Consider the following 24,864-nt stretch of genomic DNA (forward strand, 5'->3'; position numbering starts at 1 on the left):
CCCAGCTCATCTCAGCCTTTCTATTCCTTTTTGCTCATGTAATCTTGTAGTCTCCTTCTGAAAAGGGGGAAAACGGCAGGGTGTTCCGGATGACCGGGGAGACAGAACAAAGAGTCATAGTTTAAGGATATGGAGTGGGTCATTTAGGGCTGAGACAAGGAGAAATTTCTTAACCCTGAGAGTTGTGAGCCTGCAGAATTCTCTGGGAGAAAGAGAGGACTGCAGATGCTGGAGATCACAGTCGAGAGTGTGGTGCTGGAAAAGCACAGTAGGTCAGGTAGCAGGAGAATCAACGTTTCGGGCGTAAGTCCATCATCAGGGATGATGTTAAAAGACTAAATGCTCATCCTCAGTGAGTGGGAGGTCTGGGGGAATAGTAATGACAGGGCTAGGACCTGGGGTGGGCTTATGCCTGAAATGTTTATTTTCTTGCTCCTCGGATGCTGCCTGACCTGCTGTGCTTTTCAGCTTGACACTCTCGACTGCAGAATTCTCTGCCACAGGAAGCAGTTGAGGCCAAAACAGTGAACATTTTCAAGAAGGAGTTAGATGTAGTTCTGAGAGCTAAAGGAATCAAAGGGAAAAAGCAAGAAAAAGATACTGAGTTGGATGATCAGCCATGATCATACTGAGTGATGGAGCAGGCTCGAAGGGCTGAATGGCCTACTCCTGCTCCTAGTTTCTATGTTTCTATGAAAGCATCTCAACGTTTTGCTTCAGTTACTTCCTTTGGTAGAGTGTTCCACATTCAGACCCCTCTCTGAATAATGAAATTTCTTCTCGTCTCTCAGTTGGAATTATTGTAACTATCTTATACTAATGGACTGTAGTTCAGATTCTCTGACAAGTGAAAACATTCTGTCCATATCTACCCTATCCAACCTCTTAAGTTTAACAAACATTCTATCAGGTGTCTTGTAAGTATTCTCTTCCTAAAGACATGAGCCACAATCTTTTCAATCTTTTGCAATATCTGCAATCTCTCGGTTCTAGTAACTTCCTTGAATATGTTTTTGCACATTCTCCATGACCTCTTTATAGTATGGAGTCTACAGCTGTGCAAGTACTCTGAGTACTAGCTGACCACTTTAAGAGAACTTCAGTGCTTTTGAATTCAGTATACATTTAGAAAGAAATCCCTTTTTTTAAGCATCTTTTAATTGCTTTTCTGATCTATGATGCCGTTATTAACAATTTGTTTACCAATTTGCTTAGAACATTTAGCTTTTCAAACCCATTCTTTCTTAACTTTTTGAGGCACATGATTTGTCTGTTTGATGAGATGCAGCACTCCACATTTGTCTTTATTAAGGTTCATTTGACACTTAACATTAGAGTCTACATGTTTTCAAATTCCTTATTTTCCTGAGTTGCACTCTTTCTCAATGTTAGCTGTACCCACCATTTACCTCCTTAGTTTGATTTGATCTTCTGAAAGAAGGTGGATAGTCAAACATGTTTAAGGGAGGAATTCTAAAGCTTAAAGCCTGATCTACCTAAAGCAGTGAGTTCCAATGGTTGGGCAAAGAGAATGGACAATGCACAAGACCTCACTTTAATAAACACATTTTCTTTCATACAATCGGAGCCCGATCTTCACCATGATGCTTCACAAAGTGACTTTCTAAGGCTTTGTCCTTCTGCAAGCCCCACAAACTGAGACACACCACATTCACGTGTGCAGGGTTCAGTTTAGAATTCTCTATGAAAGCAAACAAAGCTTATTCAACATAAGCAGCTAAATGTGTGATGTAAAGTTACAACTTGAACTTGTGATCTGGTGGCTGGAAGCCGAGGTATGTGACTGATAAAGTTCTGACCTGTTCAAACACCTGTTACATGTCACAGTAGAAAGAACTGAGTGGTGTGTGAAAGAACTGAGTATGCATTCATCCAAAACCATCAGTTTCTTGGAACATTTCCATTAAATGCAGTCAGTAACAAGCTACCGCAAATGGCATTCCCAATTAGTGAAAACTAAACAATAACTTGCATTCATATAGTGCCTTTAATATAGTAAAACAGCCCTTAATGCAATTTGCACTGAGGCACATTGGAGATAGGAGAGCTGGCCAAAAGCTTTGTCACGGAGGTAAGTTATCATCTTAAAAGAGGAGAGAGAGGAAGAGAGCTGGAGACTTCAGAGAGCAACTTCAGACTTGAAGGTTCGGTAGCAGATGGTAAGGTCGCGAACCAGTGAATCATAGGAGATTCTGGCGCAGAGGAAGGCTTTTCTCCTCATCATGTTTATGCTAGCTGAGAAAGTGCTATCCAGACAAATTCCACTTTCCGATTTTTGATCTGGAGCCCTGTTGGTTTCGGTTTATCAACTACATACCCAGCTATGTTTTTATTGCAATGTAACTTTCAGCTGTACCACCTTTTCAGGCAGTTGTTTCCAGATGTCCACCATCCTCTAGCGGGAAAATAATTAACTTCAATCCCATTCATTCCTTCTACTAATTACCTCATATCTATACCCCCATTTCTTTGAAAAGGGAAATGGATCCTTTCTCTTTATGCCCCTTATAATTTTATGTCCCTCAATTAAGTTTCCCTATGGCCTTCTCTGTTCTAAACAATTTCAGCCTATCCAATATTGCCTCATACATAAAGGCTTTCATTTTCCTCTGTACCCTCTTTAATGTTTAACACAATCAGATCCTTCCTATAATGCAGTGACTGGAACCATATGTATTATTCTAGGTGAGACCTAACAAATGTTTCACAGTTTCAGTACAACCTCCCTGTTCTTCGCTCGTTAAAGGAAAGTGTCACAATTTCCTTCTTCACTACCCTGTGTACCTGTTGTGCTACCTTAGGTTTCAGAGGATGTGTATTCCAAGGCCCCACTATTTCATTACTTTATAATTTCTTGCAAGGTCACTTGCCTTGTTTGATTTCACCAAAAGCATACCACATGCTTCTCAAGATTGAGTTCCATTTGTTTCTCTTTGTTCACTAACCAATCCATTGGGGGTATCTTCCTGCAGTCCACAGCTTATGTCTTCACCATCAACCAAATGGTCATTTTTTGTATCACATTCTAACTTCTTAATCATGTACTTCTTAATGATCTACACAACAAATGCAAGAATTGCAGTAATGAGTCTGAATGAAACCATTGTGAAAAAGCCTTTCTAATCACAAACACACAAGCCAATAATTACTGTTTGTTTCTGGACTCTGAACCAATTTTGGACATAACTTCTGACTTTCCCTTGGATCCAATGGGCTTTTACATTTCTAACCAGTCTGCCATGGGAACTTGGTCAAAAGTCTTTCTAAAATCAGTGTTACTGTTATTAACCCTTCTTGTTACCTCCTTAAAAGATTCAATCAAGTTAAGTAGACACAATCTTTCCTCAACAAAGTTAAAAATCACTCATCACAAGCTAATGCTTCCAAATAAAACCTGTTGGACTATAACCTGGTGTTGTGTGATTTTTAACTTTGTACACCCCAGTCCAACTTGGGCACCTCCAAATCATTTCCTCATCAAGTTCATGCTGACCATCCTAATTAAGCTTTGCTCTTCTAAATGATATTAATTCTGCCCACAACAATTTCTTTCCAATAAGTCATCTACCAGCAAAGTTAGGCTGACTGGACCATAATATTCAGTTTATCCTTTCCGCATTTATAAACTGTCCTGCAGGACTAAGCCTGTTGCAGAGACAATTGGAAAATAATGGTCAGAAATTCCACAATGGTCTCCCTTATTTCTCTTAAGAGATGAGGAAACATTTTTTTCTGGGCCTGGCACTTTATCTATTTTCAAAGCTGTTATTTCCCTTAATATTTCTCTCTCACTGCTTGCACCTACCAATGTTTTGCACTTGAACAGAAATTGCTGGAGAAACTCAGCAGGCCAAAAGAAGAATCACTGGTGACATTAACTCTGTTTTGTCACCACAGATGTTGCCAGACCTGCAGAGTTTCTCCAACAATTTCTATTTTTGTGTGTTTGAGATCTCCAGCATATGTAATTCTTTTTGTATTTTAATGTTTTACACTTGTCCTCCTTAACTACAATGTCTTCCACTTTTCTAAAGATTAAAATATTACTTATAAATCATTTCCACATCCTCCATTTCCAGACACAAGCATTTTTTTTTGGGTCTCTAATCAAATCCCTTCTTCCTTAAATATTTTAAACATCTTAACGTATTTTTAAAAAACATTTTCAGGTATTCCTTGATTTTGCTTACTAATAGCTTTATGAGGTCTCTTTGCATTCCTAATTTACTGTTTAACTTGGCTTCTGCATTTTCTATATGTCAAAGCTATTTACAGTATAGTGCTCTTAGTATCTGAATGGCACTTCCTTTTTTTGCTTTATCCTGCTCTTTATGGTCTCTAACATCTGAGGTATTCTCTCGATTTGAAAATCTTATCTTTTCTCTTTAAAGGGCTGTTGTTGGTCTGAACCCTCATTATTTCCTCCTTGAATGGCCTTTACTGTTCTGATATTAGTCAACTTTCAAGCAGTTGTTTCCATTTTGCTTTTGTTAAATCATATGTCAGCCTAGTTAAACTGTTCTTATCCTGTTGAGAACTTTTAATTTCTACCTTTGTGATCCCTACTGCCAAAATGCTCTTCCAGTGGTACCACACTTCAGTTTTCACTTTCAAATGTGACTGGTTAATATGAGTAATAGGACAAAATGTCACAGAGTCATACAACATGGAAACAGACCCTTCGGTCCAACCCGTCCCAAAGTCCCAAACTTGTCCCACCTGCCTGCTCCTGGCCCATACCCCTCCAAACCTTTCCTAGTCATGTACTTCTCTGTGTGCCTTTTGCATTTTTGTAACTGTACCCACATCCACCTCTTCCTCAGGAAGTTCATTCCACACGCGAACCACCCTCTCTGTGTAAAAGATTTACCCCTCATGTCTTTTTAAAATCTCTCTCACTTTAGGAATATGCCCCCTTGTCTTGAAATCCCGCATTCTATGGAAAATGCATCTATCATTAACCCTATCTATACTCATGATTTTATAAACCTCTATAAAAACAACCTCCCATGTTCCAATGGAAAAGGTCCCAGCCTACCCAGCTTTTTTTTGTAACTCAAACTTTTCATATCCGTCAACATCCTGGTAAATCTCTTCTGAACCCTCTCACAGTGAAATAATAACCTTCCTATAACTGGGTGACCAGAACTGGACACATGATATATATCTAGATTAAAGTGGTGCTGGAAAAGCACAGCAGGTCAGGCAGCATCCGAGGAGCAGGAAAATAAACGTTTCGGACAAAAGCCCTTCATCAGGAATAGAGGCAGGGTGCCTGCAGAGTGGAGAGACAAATGAGAGAGGGGGTGGGAGTGGGAAGAAAGTAGCATAGAATACAATAGGTGAATGGGGGTGGGGATGAAGGTGATAGGTCAGAGAGGAAGGTGGAGTGAATAGGTGGAAAGGAAGATAGGCAAGTAGGACAGGTCATGAGGGCGGTGCTGAGCTGGAAGGTTACAGCTGGGGTGAGGTGGGAAAAGGGGAAATAAGGAAACTTGTGAAATCCACATTGATGCCCTGGGGTTGAAGTGTTCTGAGGCGAAGATGACGCTTTCTTCTTCCAGGCGTCAGGTGGTGAGGGAGCGGCGGTGGAGGAGGCCCGGGACCTCCATGTCCTCGGCAGAGTGGGAGGGGAAGTTGAAATGTTGAGCCACAGGGCGGTGGGGTTGATTGGTGTGGGTGTCCCAGAGATGTTCCCTAAAGTGCTCTGCTAGGAGGCGTCCAGTCTCCCCAATGTAGAGGAGACCACATCGGGAGCAATGGATACAATAAATGATATAGGTGGATGTGCAGGTAAAACTTTGATGGATGTGGAAGGCTCGTTTGGGGCCTTGGATGGAGGTGAGGGAGGAGGTGTGGGTGCAGGGGAGGGTGCCAACGAGGGAGGGTGGGTTGTTGGGGGGGGCGTGGACCTGACTAGGTAGTCATAGAGGGAACAGTCTTTGCGGAAAGTGGAAATGGGTGGGGAGAGAAATATATGTCACGGAGGGAATGGTCTTTGTGGAAAAGTGGAAATGGGTGGGGAGGGAAATATATGTCACGGAGGGAATGGTCTTTGTGGAAAAGTGGAAATGGATGGGGAGGGAAATATATATCACGGAGGGAATGGTCTTTGTGGAAAGCATCTGCAGTCCTTGTTTTTACCTACATGATATATTTCTGTTTATGAGAAGTTGTGGAGAATTATATAGAGATGAAGTTTCAGGAGTAGAATCAGAATGGCCAAGGAGGTGATGATCAAACGGTATTAGCATTAGAGTGTTCATCCAGAGTCCAAGTAACATACCGGGGTCTGGGTTTGAAACCCACCATGGTAGATGGTGGAACTTGAATTCAATTAAAATCTGGAATTTAGAGTCTGATGGAAGTCTAACCACCATGGATTGTTGGGAAAACCCCATCCAATTACAGATGTCCTTTGGGGAAGAAAATCTGCTGTCCTTACCTGGTCTGGTCTAGATGTGACTCCAGGCTCACGTCAGTGTGAATGACTCTTAAAAGACCTCTGAAATTACTTAACAAAATATCCAGTTCAATGGTAATTAGGAAGAAGCAAGAAGTATTGACTTTTCCAGTGAAACTTACATACCTTGACAGAATAATGACAAAACACAATGGTTAAAGACACATTGATGAAACCAAAGAATGCATGACTTACTGCGGGTGTGGGGCAGGGGAGGGGGGGGGGGCGGTAGAAAGAGATAACGTGACAAAATAAAACAGGCTGAGAGAAAATAAAAGCTCACTGATATCAGGATGCAGAGTTCAGCATTAGCTGAGTGTTCCAACTGTAGTCCCCATCCCAACCAACAGACAGTTGCCTGCAAAGTTTGATTCATCTGACGTCAACAGTACTTCCTACCAAACAGTAAGTGGTAACTGATTCGATTTATTGTCATCACATGTATTGAGATTGAGTGAAATGTACTGTATTGCGTGCGAACCACACCTTTCCTCATAACCCAACCTGCTCATTTCAGCTATCAATCTAGTAAACTTCCTCTGAACAGCTTCCAATACATTTACATCCTTCTCTAAGTAAGGGGGCCAAAATTGCAAAAAATCCTTGAGATGTGACCTCACAATGTCCTGTTTTACTCAAGTGCAATTATTCACCCTCTGTCCTCTCCTAATACCTCATCCTCCTGGCCCTCACCTTCTGTTGTATGTTTTTTGGAATGTGGAGAGTGACCATGGGATGAGAAAGGGACTTTTGCTGCAAACAAAAATACTTTTCCCAGATCAGTGCTTACTTGTGTTTGAAAATGATGCAGAGACCAGAAGATCTGACCACAATCTTTCAAACATCCTTGATTGTGCAAGTTATGACAAAGGACTGAAGGGATGTTAATACAGTGTCTGTGTTTAAAGAGAATGGGGTTAACTAGTAACTATAAACAAAGCAACCAAACATTTAATATATTGACAATATATTCATCTGGATAGACAGAGGTTAATTTATAATGGCCAGCATGGAATTTTGAAAGCAAATATTGCTAACTGGAGAAAGAATTAATGGATAAAGTATGTCTGTTGGATGTTGTGCATATGCATTTTGATAAGGAAGTCAATGGAACATAAGCATGTCATATTATAGGGAATTTGGCAGTGTGGATAAGACACTTGATAAAGCACTGAACAGTCTTCATTGTTCAGAACAGAGTGTCCTGAAAGGTATAAAGTATATATAGATTATTATACAATAGAATCATAGAGATTGACAGCACAGAAAAAGCACTTCAGCCCATTGCATCTGTGCCAGTCAAAAACAACCACCTAATCATTCGAATCCCATTTTCTAACACTTGGTCGGTTGTCTTGTAGTTTAGGTCAGAGTGCTGCTGGAAAGGCACAGCAGCATCCGAGGAGCAGGAAAATCAACGTTTTGGGCAAAAGCCCTTCCTGCTCCTCGGATACTGCCTGATCTGCTGTGGTTTTCCAGCACCACTCTGATCTAAACTCTGGTTTCTAGCATCTGCAGTCCTCACTTTTGCCCAGTTGTCTTGTATGCCTTGGCATCACAACTACACATTTAAATACTTTTTAAAATGTTATGAGGGTTTTGGCCTTGACCAACCATACAGGCAGTGAGCTCTTCGGAGGGGTAGTGTGGACTTGATGGGCTGAATGGCATCCTTACACACTGTAGGAATTCTACGATTCTATGGAATCATACGTTAATAAGTACTTCAGGCTAATAGAACAGAATGCAGAGTATAGTGTTATAGCTGCAGAAAAAGGTGCAGAGAAAGATCAACTCTCATACGAGAGGTCTGTTCATAAGTATGAATACAGTGGGAAAGAAGCTGTTCTTAAATCTGTTGGTAGGTGTTTTCAAATTTTTGTATCTTCTCCCTGATGGAAGAGGGTGGAAGAAAGTATAGGTAAAAACAAAGACGGCAGATGCTGGAAACCAGATTCTGGATTAGTGGTGCTGGAAAAGCACAGCAGTTCAGGCAGCATCTGAGGAGCAGTAAAATCGACGTTTCGGGCAAAAGCCCTTCATCAGGAATACAGACAGAGTGCCTGAAGGGTGGAGAGATAAATGAGAAGCAAGATAAATGAGAAGAAAGTATAACTGAGGTGGGAGGGGCCTTTGATTATTTTGGCTGTTTTCCCAAGGCAGTGGGAGGTGTAGCTGGAATCAATGGAAGGAAGTCTGGTTTTCATGATGGACTGGGCTGTTCACAACTCTCTGTAATTTTTTGAGGCCTTGGACGAAGCAGTCACCATACCAATCTGTGATGCATCTAGTTAGGATACTTTCTATGGTGCATCTATAGACATTGGTAAGAGAAATTGTGAACATGCTGAATTTCCTTAGCCTGCTGAGGAAATAGAGACATTGGTGTGCTTTCTTGACCATCATGTTGGTGTGGGAGAACTAGAATAGGTTGTTGGAGATCATCAATCTTAGGAACTTGACCATCTCCACCTCAGCACCACTGATACAGACAGGGGCATGTCCTCCACTCCACATCCTGAAGTCAATGATCAGCTTTTTGATTTTGCTAACATTGCCTTTACACTATGCCACTAAGCTGTACTCTGTCTTGTCATCGTTTGAGATCCAACCCACTACAGTGGTGTCATCTGCAAATTTGTAAATAGAATTACAGCTGAATTTGGCGACATAGTCATTAGTGTTTAATGATTATAGTAAGGGGCGGAGCACCGGTGTTGAGGATTATTGTGAAAGAGATACTGTCACTTATCCTTACTGATTGCTGTCTGTGGGTCAGGAAGTTGAGAATCCAGTTGCAGAGCGGGGAGCAGAATCCTAGGTTCAACTTTGGAGATAAGTTTTGTTGGAATTATGGTGTTGAAAGCAGAGCTGTAGTCAATACGTAGGAGCCTGATGTAGGAATCGTTGTTATCAAAATGTTCCAGGGATGAGTGTAGGGCCAGGGAGGATGGCATCTACCATGGACCTGTTGTGATGATAGGTGAACTGCGAAGGATTAAGTAAATCTGGGAGACTGGAGTCGATGTAAGCCATTACTAACTTCTCAAAGCATTTCATAATGATGGATGTCAGAGCCACTGGGTGGTAATCATTAAGGCGGGTTGCCTGATTTTTCCTTGGCACCGGAATAATAGTGGTCTTCCTGAAGCAGTTAGGAGCATTACATCATGGTAAAGAGAGAATAATAATGTCTGTGAATACTCCTGCCAGCTGGTCTGTGCAGCAACTGAGTGCCTGGCTGTGGACTCTACCTGGGCCAGTCAATTTCCGCGGGTTCACTATCAAGAAGGTCAATCTGATGGCTGCAGCAGTGACTGTGAGTACAGGTGCACCGAAGGCTTTAGGGCAAGCAACATCATTTTACTGACCTTCTGTTCAAAATGAGCATGAAATGCATGAGCTGTTGGGAAGGATGCATTGCTGTCAGTGATTCTACTTGACTTTGCTTTGTATCTTGTAATATCGTGTTAGCCTTGCCAGAGTCGATGTGTGATTACGTGGTTAGTCTGGGACTCTAGTTCAGTCTGGTATCATCTCTTGGCATCCCTGATGACTTTGCGAAGATCGTAACTGTAGAGATTTCCTGTAGAAGTCAGGGTCAAACACCTCAAATCTGGACTTTATTAGAGAATGGATCTTCCATTTCATCCATGCTTTCAGGTTAGGGAACATTCAGATTAACTTATCTGCGCACTTACTGATGAAGTCTGTGACAGTAGTAGCAGACTATATAGGTTGGCTGGAGTTATTAAAATCTGGAGTTACTAAAGTTGATGTTAAGGGTAGCATGTTACAATGCAACCTACTTCAACCATTCTTTATGAAAATCAGCTCCACATCCTCACCACTTCTGGAAAAGCCAGTATTGGTCATCCTTTTTGGAGTTGCCCCTAAGGTGACAGTGGTGTGCCTTTGTAGTGACTGTAATGGGGAGGGCCGGGTGGACCTGATAGAATATGAGTTTCCTGACTGGGGCTGTTAGCCTGGTCCAATCAGGGAGCTCTCACTGACAGATATAAATAGGAGTGGGATGGCAGCATGGTGGCTCAGTGGTTAGCACTATTGCCTCACAGCTCCAGGGTCCCAGGTTCGATTCCAGCCTCGGGCAACTGTCTGTATGGAGTTTGCATGTTCGCCCTGTATCTGCGTGGGTTTCCTCCCAGAGTCCAAAGACGTGCAGGTCAGGAGAATTGGCTGTGCTTAATTGCCCATAGTGTTAGGTAGTCAGCCATGACGGACTGAATAATTTATGAATTTCACATTGGCCCCAAGGTCCCGTACTTCCTGCGGGAGCCTGTGCTCCACAACCTGAGCCGCCTCCGAAATTTTAATTTTGTTTCTTTCAAGGAAGTGAAAAGAAGAGCCCTGTATAGACTGCTGCTGCACACCGTTCACCTCTTTTCCCTCATCCACCGTCCGGACACGCCTTGGCATGCCCATTTGCCACCGGGCGGTGGGGATCCCCAGTGGAGGGCTCTCTACGCGGGAGTCCTCCCCCTTTCTCTCGGGGATCTGGGGTGGAGGGTGCTGCACGCAGCAGTCCCCTGCAACCGCAGATTGCAGTGGTTCACGGACTCCCAGCCCAACTGCTTGTTCTGTGGCGCTGTGGAGTCCGTGGACCACGTCTATATTGGGTGTGGGCGTTTGCACTCCCTTTTTGATTTTCTTAAAAACCTTCTCCTCTGTTTTTGGCTGCACTTCAGTCCCACGCTCCTGATCTTTGGGCACCCGGTACGGAGGAAGGAGGGCAGGTCTGAAGACCTCCTCGTGGGTCTGCTCCTGGGCCTGGCCAAACTGGCCATTAACAGGTCCAGGCAGCGGGCCGTGGAGGGGGTCGTTAGGGCCGACTGCCTGCCCCTCTTCCGCGGTTACGTTAGAGCCCGGGTGTCCTTGGAGAAGGAGCACGCGGTGTCCACCAACACCCTGGAGTTGTTCAGGGAGAGGTGGGCGCCGCAGGGAGTGAAGTGCATCATTTCTCCCTCCAACTCTATTTTGATTTAGTCCCTACCCTCCCCCTCACTGTTTTGATCACACAGCACTGCCCTCTGATGTGAAGGGCAGTGTTTGTCACTGGCCACCCGGGTGTTTTCCTATCTTCCTGGTGGTGGAAATTGAATAAAGATTTGTGCACTTTGTGTCTTTCACTGTGTCTCACACCTGCACACACACACACCATGGGTGCTGGGGATAAAATAAGCACTACCGCACTTAGGTGGTAGTGTGGAGGTTAAATTAGTAAAAAAAAACAGGAGTGGTTTCCCCCTCCAACTCTATTTTGATTTAGTCCCTGCCCTCCCCTTCACTGTTTGATCACACAGCATTGCCCTTTTTTTGTGAAGGGCACTGCTTGTCACTGGCCACTCGGGTGTTTTCCTATCTTCCTGGTAAAAAAAACAGGAGTGTTAGAGATCATGTTCACTCTGAGAGCTGGCTCTGAGGAAGCTGGACCAGTGTCAACTACTATGTGTGTGTAAATAAAGTGTGACTTGGTGACACCAGGCCTTAGGGAAATCTAAATAGATCACACTCACTGGCTCTCCTTTGTCTAACTTGCTCATTACCTCTTCAAAATATTCTAACAGATTTGTCAGGCAGAACCTCCCCTTGGCAAAGCTGTGCTGACTCAGCCCTACTTTACCATGCATTTCAAAATATTCTGCAATCTCATCCTGAACAATGTACTCTAAAATCTTTCCAATGACCGAAGTCAAGCTAACCAGCCTATAAGCTCCCATCTTCTGCCTCCCTATCTTCTTATACAAGATTAAACCATCAAAACTTTCACAATCTCTTCAGCTATCTCCTTCAGAACCCTGGGGTATACTCCATCTGGTCCAGGTTATTTATCCACCTTCAGACCTTTCACTTTCCCCAGCACCTTCTCCTTAGTGCCGCTCCACTTACCTCTGCCCCTGACTCTCTTGAGCCCTTGCAGTTTGAGTCAGAAGGCTGTAGTCCCACACACTAGAAATTTAAGTACAAAATCCAGTCTGAGAATACTGAGGGAGTCTTGAAAATACTATTTTTCAGATTAAAAAATCAAACTGAGGTCCTACCTGTCCTTCCAGACGAATGTAAATGATACAATTCAAAGAAGCACCGACAAGTTCTTGTTGGTGTCCTGGCCAATATTTATCCCTTAGCGAACACTCATAAACAGATGATCTGGTCCTTATTTTGTTGCTATTTGTGGTACAAGGTTGCTACATTTCCCACATTACAAGGATAACATAATGTTTAGTTAGTGATTAATCAGTGGTGATCAGCTTTAGGTCCTTGGGTCCTGAAATGATGTGATACAAACGTAAGCACGTTTGTCATCCTTTCTATGTCTCCACCGTGCGTTCATCCTTTTGTATGAGCTGAGAGAGCTGGAATCAGATGAACAAAACCACAGCCACCTAATTGTGCAAGGAACATGTTGGTTATCAATTGTCAGACTGGAGGGACCAATATAGAGCTAATGAGAAGAATAGGGCTGCAGGCAGCAATGGAATCTGTTTATAATGACAGCTGCCCAAAGACCATTTGAAAATAAATGTATTTCAGATCACATGCAAAGCCAAAGCTGAGATGCTGGAATTGTGTCCAGGAAGATCTGAATGGAGGAATACCTACGCAAGAGCAAGAGGAAAGAATGTGGTCTTGAAGCCTTGCACTTGTTTAGTTATTAGCCTATATTTGGTATTTTTTATATACAATCCTTACAGTGTGGAAACAGGCCATTCAGCCCAACAAGACCACACCGGCCTTCCAAAGACCATCCCACCCAGACTTACACCCCACCCTGTAATCCTGCATTTCCTGTGGCTAATGCACCTAACCTACACATCCCTGGGCACTACGGGCAATTTAGCATGGTTAATCCAACTGGCCTGCACATCTTCAGATTGTGGGAGGAAACCAGAGCACTCAATGGAAACCCATGCAGAGACAGGGAGAACATGCAAAGTCCACAGAGACAGTCACCCCTGGCTGGAATCGAACCTGGATTTTTGGCGCTGTGAGGCAGCAGTGTAAGCACTGAGCCACCATGTCACCCTGCTGTTCCTGGCTATGACGACTATTGGTTACACTATCATAATACCCAGACCAAAGAAGAGTATCATCAAAGACTCCCATTGCAGTAGGGTGTATGTGCTACCAGTGAACAAAACCTTCTTGAAGATGACCTCCATGGAATGATTGGCAAAGTGGATTGTCTAAAATATATTGTCAAATAAGAAAAATGAATTGAACAATTTCCTCTAATACCACAATTACCCTGAATTCTAGGCCCATCTGGATAGATAATTCCAGTTGATTGTTAGCCTCTTTCACATCCCCATGTCCAATTGCTTCATCATCAAAGTCAGCTACTTTGGCCCAAAACGCTGGAAACTCCCTCCCAATATCTGCCACTCTACCTCTTCATCCCTCCTTTAATACACCCTTTAAAACCCACCTCACTGAACACGCTCTTGGTCATGAGGCCTAATGTCTGCTCATGGAACCCAATGTCAAATTTTGTTTGATATTTCTCCTGTGAAGAACCTTGGGATGTTTTCTCACACTATATAAGTACATGTTGTTATTGAGTCAGGGCTATTAAGAATTGATCTTAAAGTGTCCAAGAAAAACATTAATAGGGGAGATAGAGAGGAGCTGTTGATAGTTTTTTTTTGGGGGGAGCAGAGCTTGTACAAAAGCTTGTAAATGGAGTTACATCAGTTATTATTCTTGTATGGGACGTGAGCTTCACTTCAACAGAATTTGTTGCGCATCCTAGTTATCCTTGAACAGAGTAGCTGACTGGGCCTTTTCAGAGGGCAGTTAAGAGTCAATCATATTAGGATCCCTATGGTGCAGAAGCAGGCCATTTGGCTATTCAGTCCACACAATCCTTCGAAGAGCATCCCACCCAGACCCACACCCCACCCCATTCCTGCATTTCCCAAAGCTAATCCACCTAGCCTACACATCCTTGGACACTATGGGCAATTTGTTGTGGTCAATCCACCAAATTGCACATCTTTGGACAGTGGGAGGAAATCGGAGCACCCAAAGGAAACCCATGCAGACACGTGGAGAATGTGCATACTCCACACAGACAGTTATCCGAGAGTGGAATCAAACCCAGGTCCCTAGCACTGTGAGGCAGCAGTGCTAACCACTGAGCCACCATGCTGCCCCTGAAATGCCTGCAGCAATATGCAGACCAGACAGGTTTATAGTTACAATGGTTCATACCATTGTTTAATTCCAGATATCATTTATTAGATTCAATTTCATCATGGTGGGATTTGAACCCATTGGAACATTAGCATGGGCCTATCAGATTTCTGGTCCAGTGACATCATCATACCACCATCTCCTCTTGAATGACGAGATGGCTCCAAGAGCTGAACAGCCTCCTCCCATTCTTTTATCTCCATGATTGGTCTGCCTTAAATATGCTTCCATCTGTGAAAGTTAATTATGGCCAGACCCAAACTCAAACTCACTCAATCTCCCGAATCGCTTGAGCAGTTTTGAACCTTTCTGAGGATGATCATTTTGCAGGATTCTTCTGCAATTGATCAAACGGATTCGAATTATTGCTCCTGTTTCAATAAGATGGTAAATTCGCCAGAACGCTCGTGCCAAATTTGTACGCGTGGGTTCGGGGTTAGTTGGAAGAGCCAAATCTACATTAAAATCACAAATTGAATACGTATTCAAATTTCAGCTTTCTCTTCGGTGTGGGCAAACGCACCATGTGTTGAGGTAGCGGACCATTCAGGGAAATCCCACGTTCAGTTGTTGGTCTGTGTTGAATCAGCCCATTTCATTTTGCACAGCGGAAACAGCACGAAAGGCTTCATTGCTTCTGACCTTAGGAAGGGAAGTGGGTGCGCCAGAGTATCGACGGTTTCATTTCATAGACTGACCACTGCTGGAAAGTGGCTATGTATGTTGGTCATGCTTGGGAGATCTTTACTTGGTAAAGTTTGTCAACTCTCCCGTTACTGTCTTGAAACCTGCCTCGCCTAAAGACTAATTTGCCTCTCTTATTGGGATCATTACTTTCTTCTCATGTCCCACTGTAGATGGAGCCTGCATAAACACCAATGTTGCAATGCGGTCTTGCTGCATGTATTGCTTCTAATAGACATGAAATGGATAGAACAATTTCTGGGGCGAAGAGGACTGTGGGTACTGCAGCCACCATTATTGACCGATTGCTACGAGGATGCGGGTGTCCGGCGACCTTTGCTGGATGAGGAAAGGTTCACATGAAACCATCATATCATGAAATTCCCAGGAATTGGGCTTAATGTTTCAGAGATAGGCTGTGCTTATTGGTTCAAAAAAATAATAGCGGTGAAAAGGAGGCCGTTCGGCCCATCGAGTCTGCACTGTTTTCCACAATGAGCCACATCACTTTCATTCTCTTCAATCAGTAAAGAAGAAGGAGAAACAGGATATGGTGCAGAGGAGTTTAATTATAATTATCCTGTGAGTATGGGACCTAATTTACATAGGGAGATAACACAGATGGGGATTTACTCTTTACAGCAACAGTTTTACAGATTAATAGGATTACTGAGGCTCCAATCCAGGGAGCGCTGGTGATTCCATAAAGCCCAAACCTGCTATTCTCTATCAGGGAAACAATATTTGTGCTTCCACCACTGAGTGTTTTTGCTGTTGTCCATTAGCCAGCCATTGTAGACATCTGTTGCATGTGTCAAAATGGTTCAGTGTGAAATCAGGCCTTCTTGCCCATAATTGTTTAAGGGTATCCTTTACAGTCATTAGCAGTCAAACAATGTTGCTGCAGCCACTGAGGTAGTACTGCATAGTACCAATAGGGCAGGTAAAAACCCTGACAAGAAAGAACTAGGATTGACTAATGGAGTTTTGGTATTGTGAACAGATATTTTGGCAATGCTCCAAAAGCTTGTGATTTCAAATAAACCTATTGGACTATAACCTGATGTTGTGTGACTTCTGACTTTGTCTACCACAGTGCAATACTGGCATCTCCACATCACAATTGATTGGGTTGTGGAAGGAACCCATCAGCCAGTTGTAGAGTGGTTAAACCTGTTGTCTGGGAACCATCCTTTGGTCTGATGTGGTGACTGGAAGATTGTTGCAACAGCTGATCCTTGCAGAATATATCAGAATTACTGTCAGGATACCAGCATTCATTGGCTTGACATGCTTGACATGATCAATACTAAACTCACATTGAACAAATGCCTATGTTCGTAGTGCTGGTACAACTCAGTATTTGAGATAAAATGCCTGCATAATCAAGATCCCTGGTGGCTCAGTGGTTAACACTGTTGCCTCACAATGCCTGGCACCCAGGTTCGATTCCAGCCTATGGGCAACTGTCTGTGTGGAGTTTGCATGTTCTCCTGTGTCTGCATGGGTTTCTCCTGGGTTCTCTGGTTTCCTCCCACAATCCAAAGATATGTAGTTAGGTGAATTGCTCATGCTAAATTGCCCTTAGTGTTCAGGGATGTGTAGGTCAGGGATAAATGTAAAGTAACAGGGTAGGGGAATGGGTCTGGGTGGGTTACTCTTTGGACGGTCGATGTGGACTTCGGGTCATAGAGGTGTATAGCATGGAAACAGACCCTTTGGTCCAACACATCCATGCCGACCAGATATCCCAACCCAATCTAGTCCCATCTGCCAACACCTGCCCCATATCCCTCCAAACCCTTCCTATTCATATACCAATCCAAATGCCTCTTAAATGTTGCAATTGTACCAGCCTCCACCACTTCCTCTGGCAGCTCATTCCATACATGTACCACCCTCTGTGTGAAAAGGTTGCCCCTTAGGTCTCTTTTATATCTTTCCCCTCTCACCCTAAACCTATGCTCTCTAGTTCTGGACTCCCCAACCCCAGAGAAAAGACTTTGTTTATTTACACTATCCATGCCCCTCATAATTTTGTAAACCTTTATAAGGTCACCCCTCAGCCTCTGACGCTCCAGGGAAAACAGCCACAGCTTGTTCAGCCTCTCCCTATAGCTCAAATCCTCCAACCCTGGCAACATCCTTGTAAATCTTTTCTGAACCCTTTCAAGTTTCACAACATCTTTCCGATAGGAAGGGCACCTGATTGCATGCAATATTCCAACAGTGGCCTAACCAATGTCCTGTACAGCCTCAACTTGACCTCTCACCTCCTATACTCAATACTCTGACCAATAAAGGAAAGCATACCAAACGCCTTCTTCCATATCCTATCTACCTGCGACTCCACTTTCAAGGAGCTATGAACCTTCACTCCAAGGTCTCTTTGTTCAGCAACACTCCCTAGGACCTTACCATTAAGTGTATAAGTCCTACTAAGATTCCAGACTGTAGGGATTCTATTTTTTAAAAAAAGTGATGACACAGAAAAATCCTAGTACACAGCATTTGAGTGTTATTGCCACTGTCAAAGCCCATTGGTAATACACCAATCTTGCCCAGCTCTGAAGTTGAAGCCTAGTTCCAGGATGTTCAGAGTTTGATTGTCAACTCCCTCGTGTATGCAACCACTAGATACATTGTTCTTGTCTTAGGAGAATGCACATGAAGTGCTTCTAGCAGAGCTGAGGTGAATACGTACTTCTAACTGGCACCCTTATCCCATCTCCTCCCTCTGTGAGCAGCTTCTCTTTTCTCTTTCTGCCTTACCTTTCCCTCATGTTTTGGTTCAAGGGAATTGTAACACCCTTAATTATTACCAATACCCTGACACATTGCAATAGCAATTAGCAGCTTCTACAAACAGAACACTATTCCCTGCAGTCTTCAACAATTTTAAGAAGCTCCTCCAAACACAAACTCAAACAGAATACAAAGTATTGAATTGTCAGGTTTAAAGAGCACTGGTTGGACAGGTTGGGCCCTGGTAGTCTTAAATGAATGCTCAGTTGCGTTTGTTTAAGGGAGAATGTTGACGAGTTCGTCCGTTATCAAATCAGCATTAGACAGTGATTGACTTCATAATCTACCTACTATGCATACTCCCACAACTTGTGCACCAACCCCTGTGCTAATGCCTGCAACAAGATAACATTCAACGTGTTTCAAGGTGAAAATGGGTAAAAACAGCGCAGGTGCCAATTAGCTTCTGAGCTGTCACATCATACTGAAAGTACCTGAGCTCTAGAACCACATTTTGCGCCAAGAACTACTGACAATAAGAACCAGAGGAGATAAGCGGAGACTTGTTTTTCATCCCTTGAATGTGTATCATGATCAAATAGATCAATGGGCTGTAAAATGACACATGCAGTTCAATCTAGATAAATGCAAGTTATTGCATTTTGATACAATAAACAAGGATAGGGCTTATACAAATAATGATAGGGCTTTGGGTAGTGTTGTGGAAGAGAGGGACCTAGGGGTGCAGGTGCATAATTTGAAGTTTGCCTCACATATAGACAAGGTGGTTAAAAAGGCATTTAGCATGCTTGTCTTCATTGCTCGGTCTTTTGAATATAGGAGTTGGGAAATCATGTTGAGGTTGTATAGGATACTAGTGAGGCCTCTTCTGGTATACTTATCTAGTTCTGGTTGCCCAGTTGTGGAAGGATATTATTAAGAAGAGATTTACCAGCATGTTGCCAGGTCTGGAATGTTTTGAGTTATTACTAAAGGCTGGATAGGCTGGGAGTTTTTGCACTGAGGTTGAGAGGTGACCTGATAGAAGTTTATAAAATGATGAGGGATATAGATAGAGTTAATGGTAGTTGTTTTTTCCCTAGGATGGGGAATTACAAGAATAGTCGGCACATTTTAAGGTAAGTGGAGAGAGATTTTAAAAATACATGCAAATCGTTTTTACATGGAGGGTGGTTTGCACGTGAAATAAACTTTTGGAGGAAGTGATGAATGTGGGTACAATTACAATGTTTAAAGACCCGCGGATCAGTTCATGAATAGGAAAGGTATGGAGGGATACAGGCCAAATCCAGGCAAGTGGGACTAGTTTAGTTGGATTATGTTCAGCATGGATTATTTGGACCAAAAGGTCTGTTTCTGTGCACACTATTCAAGGCTGATGAAAGCAGACTAGTTAATTTTCAGAAGGAGATTCGATGAATACTTCATTTGGTGAACCTTTCCAGGACCAAGGTTGAAGGGTAAGACAGTGGGACAAGCTGAATAACTGTTCAATGGAAATGTTAAAGCTTGTACAAACATGATTGGCTGAATGTTCTCTGTCAGTACTAAATGATTCTGTGACTGTTGTTCACTACCACATAGTGTGACACATGTACTCCTTGAGCCATCAGGTATTTAGCTTTCTTTTTAATCTTGCTCTCCTTTTTCTCTTTAATGAGATATGGGCATAATTGGCATATCAGTACTTGCTTCTCATCAACAACTGCTCTTGAGCTGAATGGCTTGTTGGACCATTTTCAAGGGAACATAAGAATCAACCACATTGCTGTGGATCTGGAGTTACATGCAGGCCATACCAGGTAAGGATGGCAGATTTCCTTTCTTTTGTTTTTACAATAATCAATTATTGATTCTTTGAAATCCAGATTTATTAACTAATTTGAATTCCACCAACTGCTGTGGTGTACCTCTGGATTACTAGTTACTGACATTACCATCATACCACTGGCTGCCCAAGTCTTTTACAAAATGAATATAATTCTGTGGTTAAGGTTACCAAATCCTACCCATTCTCCGCCCTTGCACTTAGCAGCAGTGTGGTCTGCTGACTTATTTAAAAAAAAAACTTCCTTGTGGTGCAGAGAACCTCCCAAGGAAGTGATGACACTAATCTCTCCACATATAGAACAGTATAAAAGAGAAGAATCTCACAGTGGTAATCGCAGGAACCGCCTAAAAAGGAGACTTGCACTTGTATAGAACCTTTCATAAACACAAAACATTTACAGCCAAGGATGTACTTTTGAAGTGTTTTTTAACTAATAGATTAAAAAGAAAGCATTCCCCAGCAACAATAACAAAAATGAAAGAAGGGTAGGAAAAAAGGGAGGAAACTGACTGAAAAATTAGTGTAAGATGGGAAATAATGCTTTCCACCTGCAGCGGTGCTTGCCTCTTTCAAAGAAAACCAGCCTTTTTTTAAAAATAAAAACCCATAGTCAAATCACCTATTTGATTAATACAGACAAATAGAGGAAAACCAGCCCTTCTTATATTATATCCAGAATTATTATCATACACAACCAAATGGCTTACTTCCCAGCAACAAATTGCTTGTGGTATTTTTAATTTATTAACTAACACCAACACCAACTGTGTTCCAGTTGATTAATTTACATGCAAAGCCTGTTCAGGGTGATGGAATATTCCAGCCATTTTTGTTTAATCAACCTGCTCAAGAACATTATGAGAGATGTCTGGATAAAATGGGACTTGAACCCAGGTCACCTGGCTCAGATATATGGACACTACCACTGCACCACAAGACCACTAATAATGCACCCTTTTTAAATTTAATAATCCAATCCTTAGTTGGATGCAGCAACCACAGGATCACCAAACTTTCACAATTCCTTTTAAATTGACCAAATGCATACAATTGCATTGATGCAGTGCACAAACAAGACCATTCAGCCCATAATCTCTTCGCAAATCCCTGTGCTTACAACAAATCTCTTTTTGTTTCATCCATTTGATGTCAGTTTTTCAGTTTAGCTTCATAATTACTTTTCTCTCATGCACTCAATTGGCTTTCTTTTGAAAGCATTTAATCATTTTGGTTTAATCACTTCTTATCATAGCAAGTTCCACATTCTAACCACACAGACAAAAGAAATCTCTCCTTATTTCTCTATTTATTAGTAAATATTTTGTACTTATGGTCACTGCAGTTTTGGTTTTTCTAAAAGGTAGAAACATTCTTTCTGCAACCACCCACTGCAGCACATTCATAATTTGAAAAACCTCTCTTAAGATCTCCTGTCAGGTATCTAATCTTTCTCAATAGATGAAAGCTCTCAGTCGTAATACTATCCTTGTAAATGATATTTTGCACTTTCTCCAGTTTTTCTATATTTTTGTGTAGTAAGAAGAGCAGAACAGTACAGCCTGACTAAGGTCCTGCACAAGTTTAATATAATTTCACTACATAATAAAAAGATGCGTAGAGATCTTTCACCATATAAATTAAAATGATTGATCTATAAGGCACCTGCTAAGTATATTTCAAGTGTAATATAGGAAACATGGCAGCCAGTTTGCATGTGGCAAGCACCCATAAACTATGTGATATTGACTACGTGGCCTGTTTTAAGGTGTTGGTTTAGTAATTATTATTAGACAATCTGTTCTTTTTATAATAGTGCCGTGGGATAATTTCCACCCATTTGATGGGATCTGTTTTCGTATTTTATCCAAATGGTCGTATCTCTGACAGTGCAGCTTTTTTTCTGTACTGCATTGCAGCAACATACTAGATTTTGCAATCAAGTATTTGTAATAGTGCAAGACTCAGGGGGTCTTGTTGTGTAGTGTTAGCATCCTACTTTCTGAGCCAGTAGACTTAGTTTCAAGTCCCAGAAATGTCATAACGTGCCTGAACAAGTTGATTAAAAATATCTAACAGTGCAAGACTCAATACACTTTGCTCCATTCAATATTGGGCTGAGCATAGACAATGGGTCGGAAGCAGTTCTCATTCAGTCACAGTTGGCCACTAGCTTACAGGAAATACAGATCATTGGTGGATGGTATCTTTCTACCCTCGCTATCTTTGTGAAGCCACCATGAGTTATTAATAGAACACTATGGTGACCAGGAATAAGTCATCATGTCAAGTCATGTAATCTAATTAAAATGTTCCAATCGCATTACTTCTCTTGAGAACACATCACCAAGAAAAGCACTTAACCATAGCAACTAATTGTCTCACCAAGGGCAAAGCTTCTAGTTTGATGTATGAGATAAATTTAAAAGGTTAATTCCTCCCGCTCACAATTCTAATATTCTAAACTTTCAGACAATTGCTGTGATAAACAAGGCGACACACAGAGGCTTCGCTAATAATTGGCTTTGATTCCTGCAGTAGCATTCTAAGTAAATTGAAAAACTCAAGTAGACCAATACTAAGGCAGGGGATTGTGTCTACATTTAACCACCAACCCCACCCACCAACCACAGTGAACAAGGCTCTTTGAAGCAACTAGTCAAATAAATATGAATCACAAAAGACTTTATTGTTCATTATGCCTGCTCTATCCAGAGACTCAGTACAGCCCACTCAGTGTAATCCTACCAGTTGTCTGAGAGCAGTTCATTTTCTGAGACTGCATCCCACTAGGAATCGGTACCTTTGGAATTATATCTCAGCAGGACCTTGCACCTTTGGTTTCTAATGACAAAAAAAAAGTTTTAAAACTAAGTTAAATGGTTCAATGTATGCTAATTTGTTCTCCTACCTTTGCAGTTAATTTGGTTTGAACCATATTTTACTATATAACTGATAAACTATGCTGGCAATTCCTTGTAGTACTGAGACAGTTCTGCATTATAAAAGATGTAGTTTCCATGGGACATTAAGCTGAGTGCCTGTCTACTATCTCAGGTATCTAAAATATCCGAGGGCACTATTCAAAGAAGCAGGGGACTTCTACCAGCCATTCTGTCCAATGTGTAGCATTCAATTAACATCAATAGATAGATTATTTGTCAATGTATTGCATTGGCAGTTTGTGGGATCTTGCTGTGCCTTAATTGGCTGCTGTCTTTGCCTATATAACAGTGAATATCCTTCACAGTATATTAACAGCTCTCACACTCTTTGCATAGTCTAAGGACTTGATATCTAATATATGCATTACTCATCCATTAGCTCATTTTTGGCATTCTTGCCGAGAACGCAATTGGTGACCAGGAGTTTCCTTGAGCTACTCTGCTGCAATGTGGTGGAAACACTAGTGATGTACATCAAGAGGGAGTCTGCTGAAGTTTCACAAAACTGTGATATGGAATTGCCATTCCTCCAAGATTGCCTCGCTGTCTCTAGACACTTGAGATTGATTCCCTGGAACCTGTTTTGGACAATTGGGAGAACCAGGGCTCTCTAGAGAGAACTAGAGAATAGTATTTTGTTTTTCTCATCTTGTTTAAACGGTTTTGGTTGTTAGTTACAGAGAATGTTAGCAATGAGAAGAAAATGGCAATTTGACCAGAAGGAGGAGTTGGAAGCCAAACATTTATGTCATAAAACTGTCCTGGAAGTATTCAACCAGAATCGGGAGCTCTGTTCAGCATTGAGAAAGGTGAATCCTCAAGGCAATTCTTGACCATTGTGTCAATTAACCTTTCAAAAATCAATTCTGGAACAGTGTTGAGGATTCCAAGTGTAGGTGGAGAGGATTGAGCATCACCTCTGAAATAATAGAGGCTGGTATCCCATCCTCAAGACACCCTTTATTTACCTATGCACAGTAAATGAGCTCTGACCAGCCAGTTCAAAGCCTCTCCCTACACTGAGGAAACCTTCTGAATTTCCTCTTTGTACCTGTCAGCCAGGGCTCCCAGATTAGCCCAGGTTAACAACCCCAATCAAGGATCTCATAGTCAATCAGATCCTCCTGACCCTGGTTCCAATCACTAAACCTCATTAACAGAACAATGCAAAGGTGTTATAGAGAGCTGGCATGGACTTGATGGCCAAAATGGCCTCTTACTTGGCCATAATAACCTCAGGAAATGCTAGGGGACAAAGGCCAAGCATGAAAGAAGAATAGATGAAAATCCTATTAGTCAGGGAATGGTTTTGGGGAAATCGATGGGATTAGAACCCTATAAATCCCCAGGGCCTGATGCTCAGCATCCTAGAGTACTTAAAGAACTGGCCTTAGAAATAGTGAATACATTGGTGACCATTTGCCAGCATTCTGGAGACTCGAAGAATTCCAATGGACTGGAGGGTAGCTAATATAACTCCACTCTTTTAAAAAAAGGAGAGAGAAAATAGGAATTATAGGCCAGTTAGCCTGATTTCGGTGGTGGAGAAAATGCTGGAGTCAATTATTAAGTATGTAATAACTGAGCATTTGGGAAGTGGTGACAAAATTTGGTCTAGTCAGCATGGATTTACTAAAGGGAAATCATGCTTGACAAATCTTCTGGAATTTTTCAAGAATGTGACCAGTAGAGTGGACAAGGGTGAATCAGTAGATGTTGTGTATTTGCACTTTCAAAAGTCTTTTGACAAGGTTCCACATAAAGGTTAATAAGGAAAATTAAAGCTAGTGGTATAAGAGGTAATGTACTGACATGGATAGAGAACTGGTCGGCAGACAGGAAGCAGAGAATTGGAATAAATGGGTCCTTTTCAGAGTGGCAGACAGTGTTGAGTGGGTGCCGCAGGGTTCAGTGCTGGGACCTCTGCTGTTCACGATATACAT

Source organism: Chiloscyllium plagiosum, unplaced genomic scaffold (assembly GCF_037043375.1).
Source record: "Chiloscyllium plagiosum isolate Xiang-an unplaced genomic scaffold, Cpla_swu_hap1 HiC_scaffold_47, whole genome shotgun sequence".
Classification (NCBI taxonomy): Eukaryota; Metazoa; Chordata; class Chondrichthyes; order Orectolobiformes; family Hemiscylliidae; genus Chiloscyllium; species Chiloscyllium plagiosum.